Source organism: Adiantum capillus-veneris, chromosome 22, assembly GCF_014529385.1.
Source record: "Adiantum capillus-veneris isolate H3 chromosome 22, ASM1452938v2, whole genome shotgun sequence".
Classification (NCBI taxonomy): domain Eukaryota; kingdom Viridiplantae; phylum Streptophyta; class Polypodiopsida; order Polypodiales; family Pteridaceae; genus Adiantum; species Adiantum capillus-veneris.
This window is the reverse complement of record NC_140952.1, coordinates 137,923,199-137,932,115: the sequence shown is the minus strand read 5'-3', so window position 1 is coordinate 137,932,115 and position 8,917 is coordinate 137,923,199. Positions and strand designations below refer to the sequence as shown.

Sequence of the window (8,917 nt, the reverse complement as noted above, 5' to 3'; positions counted from 1 at the left end):
TGCGACCCTACCCATCACTACCAAGGGATTAACTATAAAGGGAATTCTTGATGGTGGTGCGGGAGTTAGCATCGTTACAAAAGATTGTTGGGAATCCATGGGAAAACCCCGCCTCAGTGTTACTAACATTGTGGTAAAGATGGCAAATGGTACCATAGCCAAACCTATGGGGATGCTCAAGGATCTTAAGATCAAAGTTCTAGGACACAAGGTACGACATACGTTCATTGTAATGGATTTCTCTAAACACCTATGTCATATGAAATGATTTTAGGACGACCATTCATGAGGGAAGCACAAATGGTTCACGATTGGTCTAAAAATCATGTCTATTTGCAATTCCAAGACTCTGTCCTTAGAGTGGATTTGGTGACTGGTAAGGTACACCCCTTAGGGAGTAAAACCATTATTGATCATCGCTCTGACACCACAGTTCACTCGGCCCCACTACAATATTGTTACACTTGTAAGAAGGATACAGACATTGGCCAAGATTCTCCTTACATGGATGTGTTACCGGGTATGATGGAATCAGACAATGTGGATTGGGTCCACCTAGCATCAACCATAGACACTTGGGGAAATAGGGGGACGACCTGGGTAACACCTGAGGGGGATGAAATTCCTGTACCCTTAAATATGCTACAAGCAATGCATATCGCTTCCGACAAGACTCATCCTAATGTAACGAAGAAAACATACAAGTGGGTCCCTAAAGCTTCTTTAGTGACCATAGCTAGTGCTAAAAAACAGAAGCCTTGTAAAAAATGTACCACTCGCTCCAAGAAAAGTAAGAAAATGTTGCGATGGATCCCTAAACGACTATTGGAAGCCCAAGGCTACTATCAAGGAAATGATCAAATCTAGGTGCCAAAACGTAGATTGTGCTCTTACCTATCACCTGACCCAAGTGAGCCCAATCCCGTAGTTCCAAAACGAATCAATGATCGTGGAAAGGAAAAAATCACAGAATGCTACACACCCGCTCCCGAGCTAGTTTGGGTACCCAAGAAAGAACGAATTGTTCCACCTAGCTCAGGAAGGGGGGAGTCCCATGAAGCTTCTAGCTCCTCATGTAATACATCCATAGAGGTAAAAGCTTCTACACAGCCTCCATCTATAGTAGTGGACCTCCATGAAGCTACAAAAGAATCCACACCTCCCAGTGTTCAAGAATCACCTAATGAACCACTTCAAGTTCAATCCTGGGAGAGTACCTTACCACCCTTGCAGCTTGACAAGGCACCTAGGGTAATAGAAAACTACTGGCAAAAATCCTCACCTATTACCAACTGGAACAATTGGTTTCAAAGGGTGACAAGCTCATTTCAAATGGTATGATCTACCCAAGGAAGGGGGGAGTGTTTGCTGACAGTCCTCATTCATTTGTTTCCCTCTCAACCTTTTTCCCTGACCTCTTAATCTCCGATCTTAGGGAATGTACATATAAAGCTTTATACTCACAAAAAAAAAAAAAGAGCAAGAGCAATTAGCAAACGAGTATGCACATTAAAGTCAAAACATTGACTCAGACCTACACATGTCACATTTGGTACAGTGAAACAGAAACCTATGCCATAAAACACCTTTGATCCTCATCACTTGAGTGATGGAGGGTAGGTAAGATTAGTACGATAGGAGTGTTTCTGTTTTAGAGTTGAGTGATTAGCAAAGTTCTCTTTTCCCACTGATGTGCCTCCTAGAGGTATTGTTTGTGTTTCATAGTGTGTACATGAGCGTGTTGCTATTGATAGGATTTGGACCTTCATGGAACCTTCAAATCAAGCACGACCATCAACACAAACAGGTGTTTCTTGTCCATTAGCATTGCCCTTGTCTTTTTGCATCTATGATTGTCTGCTTTGATTGTGATTGGTAGCATAATATTCAGTGCATTTGCTTAGTATCAAATATTTAATTCAATGTAATGTTTTGTCATAATCACTTGTCTAGGTTTAAAAATCAAGCAGTCTGACTAAGCTAGTTTTACCAAGCTAGGTGTTAGAGATCTTCTCTTAATACCATGGGGAATGCCTTCCTAATAAGCAATGGTTACTTAGGTTCTTAATCCGATTTAAGCAGCATTGTATGAAATGTACTAGGGCTTTCTAGTGGGCTTAACCCTATCGACCTTTAGCTTAAGTATTATAAAGGGAGTTTACTAATGTGATGAGCCTGGGGAGTGTAACAGTGTTATATGGCCCCCCAAAGTTACAAAATTTAAATGCTGAAAATGAACAAGCAAAAAATCAAAGTGCCACAATGTAAAATTTTAAGCTGGAAGAGAAATCTCAGCTTGATTTGGTACTTCACTCACATGTATCGCCTATGGTACTAGAGCCCTAGAGGTTCCCAGTGTGGGCGCTTTTCCTTGAAAAGCAAAAAACCCAAGGCATACAAAATAAGCACCCACTTCAAAATTGAATCAGTGTGAAAAGACTTTGGGGGGTCAAAGAAAAATTAATCAGTCAGGCGATGATTTCATGAGAAATTCCTTTTATGGTAGCTTAACTACAAAGTTTTCTAGATATAGCCTCTAGTCAGCCCTCGAACATGAATACTTGGCTCTCGCGATTAAACAACTTAATTGACCACAGAAAATTAAGAAGCTTACCCATGGTATTAATATTCGATCTCTAGTGCTTTTCGACCGTCAAATTAGCGACCCCAGACTTGTTTAATTTTTTGCCTTTACATCTGTTTATGCATTTGATTACATTGCAATTTAATGTTCATTGCTAACAAATTGTTTGAAATTCTTTTACCAATCAATGTGTCTACCTAAAACTGCATATGCTTTTTAAGAGAATGCAATTACTGTGCCAATGTTGTTTGATTTTGCAGTGACTGAAGAAGGCTAAGGACATTCATCTCAAATGCTCTTCCACCTCGACGATCCAGCTTCAACTCAATAGCTTTCGAGGACGGAATCTACATCAGGAAGGGGGGCATGTTAACCCTCACGGCACACGGACACCCATCACCTACGATGGACGCGTATTATGTATTTGGTAGAGTCAGGTACCGGGCTTGTCGGACCAATAGGGAAAGGTAGAGTGATCGTCGATGAGAGGCGCACTTTAACTTGGACATTTAAGGGATTAGTTGGTTAAGCATGGGCGCCCAAGTGTGAATGGGGTGAGCTCCTATAAAAGCCAACTAAACCTAATTTTTACTCATTCTCTCATTTGTGCAATTGAAGAGTGCTCTTGCTCCATCTCCATCTTCTTCTTCTTCTTCACCTCCTTGTGTGTGTGTGTGTGTGAGAGAGAGAGAGAGAGAGGGAGAGTGTGTGTGCGATCGAGCATTACGAAGGCACGACGGCGGCGAAGCGGTTGAGCGCGGCACGACTGCAGCTTCTTCTTCATCGCGGCGAGGAATCCACCACGAAGGCGAGCGTAGAGCGGTGAGTGACACACCCTTTGTTTTCTTGAGCTTGCTAGTTTAGTCTTGTTGTGTGCTTGGAGCCGTTTGTGGCTCGCATACGGTGTATTAGCAAGTCCCTTGCTTCCACAGTGCGGCAAGGAGCGCACATCCACCTGGGCAGTGCACTCTACCAAAGACCTGTGCGTATAGAGAGTGAATGGCCCAGATCATCTCATATGGTATCTGTAGCTCCTGAAAGTGCTGAAAGAGTCTCTCTCTAGGATAGTGTCAAAGGCCTTGCGGAAATCCACAAAGCAGCAGTACAGTCTCCTCTTCCATGCTTTCGCTCCATCGATAAGGCAGCGAAGCACGAAAATGTGGTCGATAGTGGAGAAAGTGCATCGAAAGTCTGCTTGTCCTGGTGCTCGTATACCTGATGCCTCTGCATGTGTGCTAAGCTCTACCTCAAGAACAACCCCATATAGTTTTGCCAATGTGTGGCCAATCATGATAGTCATGTAGTTCCCTGGGTCTTGGGTGTTGCTAGATTTGTGGATAGGCACGATGGTGTGCATAGTCCACTCCTCTGGTAGTACCTCAACCAAAGCCCAATTGAAGAGACGTGCTATCAAGGGGGAGAGAGTGTCTGCTGCATATATCAGGTGCTCACTCTGTAGTCCAGTGTGGTCTACTGATCGGCCATGCTGAAGGCGTTGGATGGCCCTCTCCACCATGCTAGATGTGAAGAAATTCCCGATGGTAGGTCGAGGATCAGGTGGCTCTGGGATCAGTGGTTGCCCAGGTATTTGGTACAAGCGCTCGACATAATCATGCTAGATCTAGGGGTCCTCCAGGGGGTGGGTGGGACGTGGCTCTCAGAATCCTCCATGCTGTGGTGCAATCTGTACTCATGAGGAGATGGTATAGCTCAAGCTCCTGTGCCTCCTCCAAGGCCCGCCGTTTACGGCGTGTGATGGCCTTCATTTGTCATCTGACCTCGCTCTCAGTAATATCCTCTAAGGCTCGTTGAGCCCATAGCTGTTTGTATAGATCTCTACACTCCTCGTCGTACCATCGGTTCTGGGGCATCGTCCTGGGGGGGGGGGGGGGGGGGGGGGGGGGGAGGGGGTTCGACCAGTGTGAGTAGTGTGTGGAAAGCAGCTGAGGGATGAGGTGTGTAGAGCTGGATTTGTGAAGGCCTATTAGACTGAGATGCCTTTTAAAGTGCATTCTCTCTCTCTCTCTCTCTCTCTCTCTCTCTCTCTCTCTCTCTCTCTCTCTCTCTCTGTGCCTTCCATTCTACTCATCTGGGCCCATGAATCTTGCCCTTATCTTGGTCTCTCCAATATGTCGACATTTCCAATTAATTGACAGTCCTTGTGGAGCCCCTGTGGATCTACATATGGTTCAATTGTTGTCGCTAGGGTTGATTGTGTAGCAAGGTTGATTGAAAATTTCTGGTGCTTGAGATAATTTTCTCATCTCTACTGTGGGTGTAGGAGGGAAGAGAGAGGACACCAACTATAGAAGGAGTTGTTCGGGTCTTGGATTGTAGCTCTCTTTGACTATATTGGAGGCTATGGCTAGAGGGTGATGGCATGTAGTGGTATAAGTTTCCCACATTTATCTCCTACTGCAGGTGTCACTGATAACAATAGATTCTTTCATGAAATTATATGCTGCACTTATTTTTCATGCTCCTCATTTGGATAGATTTCTCAAGGCCTTGGGATGACACAAGAAGTCAAGAGCTTTATTGATGGAATCGCTCTTTTTTTTTCGCTCGAAAAAACTCGCTCGCCATCTTGTAAGACTCTTGAAGAAAGATGTCATGCTTGGTACTGCCTTGGTCGATATGTATACCAAATGTGGAGCGCTTGATAAAGCACAAAAGGTGTTTTGTCCTGTATTTTCCTCTTGGATGCATTGATTGTGGGATGTGCACAATAAGAGCAGGGCCTAAAATCTCTATGCTGCTTCCAGCTGATGCAGAGCAAGTGTATCTCTCCAAATTCAGTGAGCTATACTTTGAAGGCTATGCTTACATCTTGAAGACACGTGGCTCTATGTCAATGCATGGGAGCTTCCTGTGCAGAGTTTTTGCATTGATTGCGAGATTTTCCACGTAGTCGTAGGTCCAGAAACCTCTAGTTTGTTTTTAGTAGGTGTGAAGCAAGGGCCTCTCTCCACATACAATCACCTACGCATGCATCTTGAAGGCATGTAGATCTATGCAAGATGCTGGCATGGGCACAAAAATTCACAATTATATTGTTAGTTAGAGGATATTGAAAAAAGATTTCGTGCTTTCCATTGTCTTGGTTGATATATACACAAAGTGAGGGCCTCTCTCCAGATGCAATCACCTACACATGTATCTTGAAGGCATGTGGCTCTACACAAGATGCTGATATGGGCACAATTATATTGTTAGTCAGATGTTGTTGAAAAAAGCATGTGACATGTATTTTTGTCTTGAAGGCCATGCTTACATCTCAAAGGCATGTGCAACTCATTGATTGTTTTCTCCTTCAGGAAACACATCTCCTTTAGGCAACACAAGATGCTGATACGAGCACAAAAATTCATAATTATATTGTTAGTCAGAGGCTATTGAAAAAAGATGTCGTGCTTGGCACTCCCTTGGTCGATATGTATGCCAAATGTGGAGTGCTTGAGAAAGCACAAAAAGTGCTCTTTTCAAAATGTCGCCTCTTGGAATGCACTGATTGTGGGATGTGTGGAACAAGAGCGGGGCTAGGAAGCTCTGCGCTACTTCCAACAGATGCAAAGCAATTGTGTATCTCCAAGTTCAGTGAGCTATCCTATGAAGGCTATGCTTACATCTTGAAGACATGTGGCTCTACGTTAGTGCTCGAGAAGCTTTCTGTCCGGAGTGTGGACTCTTGGAATGTAATGATTGAAAGTTTTTCCGCAAACGCGCAGGGCCAAAAATCTCTAATCTGTTTTCTATAGATGCAAGGAAGGACTCTCTCCACATGAAATCACCTACGCATTCATCTTGAAGGCATTTGGATCTACGCACGATCTTGACATGGGGAGAAAAATTCACAATTCTATTGTTAGTTAGAGGCTGTTGAAAAAAGATGTCGAGCTTGGCATTGTCTTGGTCAATATGTGTATAAAGTGAGGGCCTCTCTCCAGATGCAATCACATATACATGCATCTTGAAGGTATGGCTCTACGCAAGATATTGGTATGGGCACAATTATATTGTTAGTTAGCTGTTGTTGAAAACAAATATTGTGCTTGGCATTGTCTTGGTCAATATGCATGCCAAATGTGGAGTTGAGGTATGGAGGGAGCTTTTTGAGGGACCTTTTTCCATATTTTTTCTCAATTGAGAAAAAAATTCAAAGTACTCCCTCAAAAAGCTCCCTTTTGGAGGGAGCTTTTCTCCCTCCCTCCCTCTCTCTCTCTCTCTCTCTCTCTCTCTCTCTCTCTCTCTCTCTCTCTCTCTCTCTCTCTCTCTCTCTCTCTCTCTCTCTCTCTCTCTCTCTCTCTCTCTCTCTGTGTCTCTCTCTCCCCTCCCCTCCCCTCCATCTCTCTCTCTCTCTCTCTCTCTCTCTCTCTCTCTCTCTCTCTCTCTCTCTCTCTCTCTCTCCCCCCTCTCATATATATATATATATATATATATATTATTCCTCTCTCTCTCTCTCATGCCTATGATTGGGAAAGGATAACAAAATTTCCTTCTTACAAGTTGTTGGGGGTTGCAGTGCCTTACAAAAAATGAGGCAAGAAATGCAGATACGCAAATTATCATAGTATCCCTTACCATCTACACACAAAGTGGGATCTTAAAGAACATTGTTGCATTTGTCTGTACGACTTTAAAACGTGCGAGCATTCGAGATCCTTGGCGAAATCCAATCTTGAGCACATCTGTTGGTACTGTCTCATAATCCACATTAAAGGTCATAAAAAAGTATGGCCAAATGAAGCAAGATCGATCGTAGTATCCAACAAACCGGTCTCAAAGGCTCAACAAGAAAAACATTTAAGAAAAACATGAAGAGAGGGAATCTCATAATCCTTTGATGGAGCACTTTGCACCCATAGCTTCGAGTTGTTTCTTTGCCTCCTCCGCATCCTCCTTGCTAATAGCCTCTTTTAGAGGTTGGGGAAGACCTTTAATGAGATCCAAGCGTGGTGAGGGAGCGAATGGATTTGATAACCGTGATCCGTTGGGGTTGTGGGCACTTCATCAATCATGACGTCAAACTCGGTCTTCTCTTTGATCGCAGACGTGGCATCCACGAGGGCAACAACCCCAGCTGGCATTGCAATAATAGGGGAAAATGCTCCCACAGTAACCCCAAGCTTTGTTTGTAGCCAATCTACAAGACTGCGTGCCTCCTCCAAAGTCAAAAACTTTATCTTCGTCCCCAACTCCTTATCTTTGCCGTGTCCATACTGCACGCATCAAACAATGCAGAGAACGCTTGCGTCCTGAATTTCCTAGAGACTATTGGTGCGCACAATTTGCTCCCTAGAAATGGGCTACGAAGGACGCATGAGGACGATGATGCAGAAAGATGGAGGAGAGAGAGAGAGAGAGAGAGAGAGAGAGAGAGAGAGAGAGAGAGAGAGAGAGAGAGAGAGAGAGAGAAGGAAAAGAGCTCCCTCCTAAAAGCTCGCTCCAGGAGGGAGCTTTTTTTTTCCCCTCAATTGAGCAAAAATCTAGAAAAATCTCCCAACAATAAATCTCCCTCAAAAATCTCTCTCCATTCCCATCCCCCCAAATGTGAAGTGCTTGAGAAAGCACTCAACATTCCCATCCCCCCAAATGTGGAGTGCCTTAGAAAGCACAAAAAGTGCTTGAGGAGCTTCCTTTTTGGAATGTCAAAATCAAAAACTGAAAATGAAATGACACAAGAAGCATAAACTCGAACTGGAATTGTATTACTCAGAGACTGAACAAAATACACTGGAAGCAGTACACAAAGAGCTTTAGCTCAATGAGATTAGAAAGTACGTTGGCCAATGGCACAAGATATGATTACAAGGCTTGGGATTTAGGTCTAGAGTATAGAAAGAGATCTACTCCGGGAGATAGAGATATCAAGCTAGAGCTCAAAATGAAATAGTGGGTCCTATTTATAGTCCCTCAAATAGGTGTCTGATGACTGTTATAACTGAAGAAGCTTCCTTGTGATCTTAGTGATACTTCTAATCTAGACTTTACATTGACCCATTAAGAGTTGAAACCTTTGTAGATGCGCGGTAAGCTCAGTTGCCACAGTCTTCTTCAGTGTGTCCTGTAGCACTTGATTCAATGCCCACCATTTTGAAGATGCCTCCTCATACCAGAACCCGAGCCCGTCTACTATATGAACATACTTATCATCTAATTCTCTTGTTGCATCATATTTTTGGAAATATGCACCAGATGATATAAGCTTTTCAGGTGCTTTTTTGGTTTTTTGAGAGTCATTTTGGTCTTGGGTCCTCAACTGCTAGTTGCATTGTTTTCTAATAGAGTTTTGACCCTTTGATCTAGAACTCCCCTGGCACTCTGCATCTGTAT

The 8,917-nt window shown here is 43.5% G+C and overlaps 1 pseudogene; it reads right to left on the bottom strand.

Moving 5' to 3' along the window:
- Positions 1 to 7,414: 7,414 nt before the first annotated feature.
- LOC147430300 (large ribosomal subunit protein bL12c-like) lies at positions 7,415 to 7,934 on the bottom strand (annotated as a pseudogene).
- Positions 7,935 to 8,917: the final 983 nt, after the last annotated feature.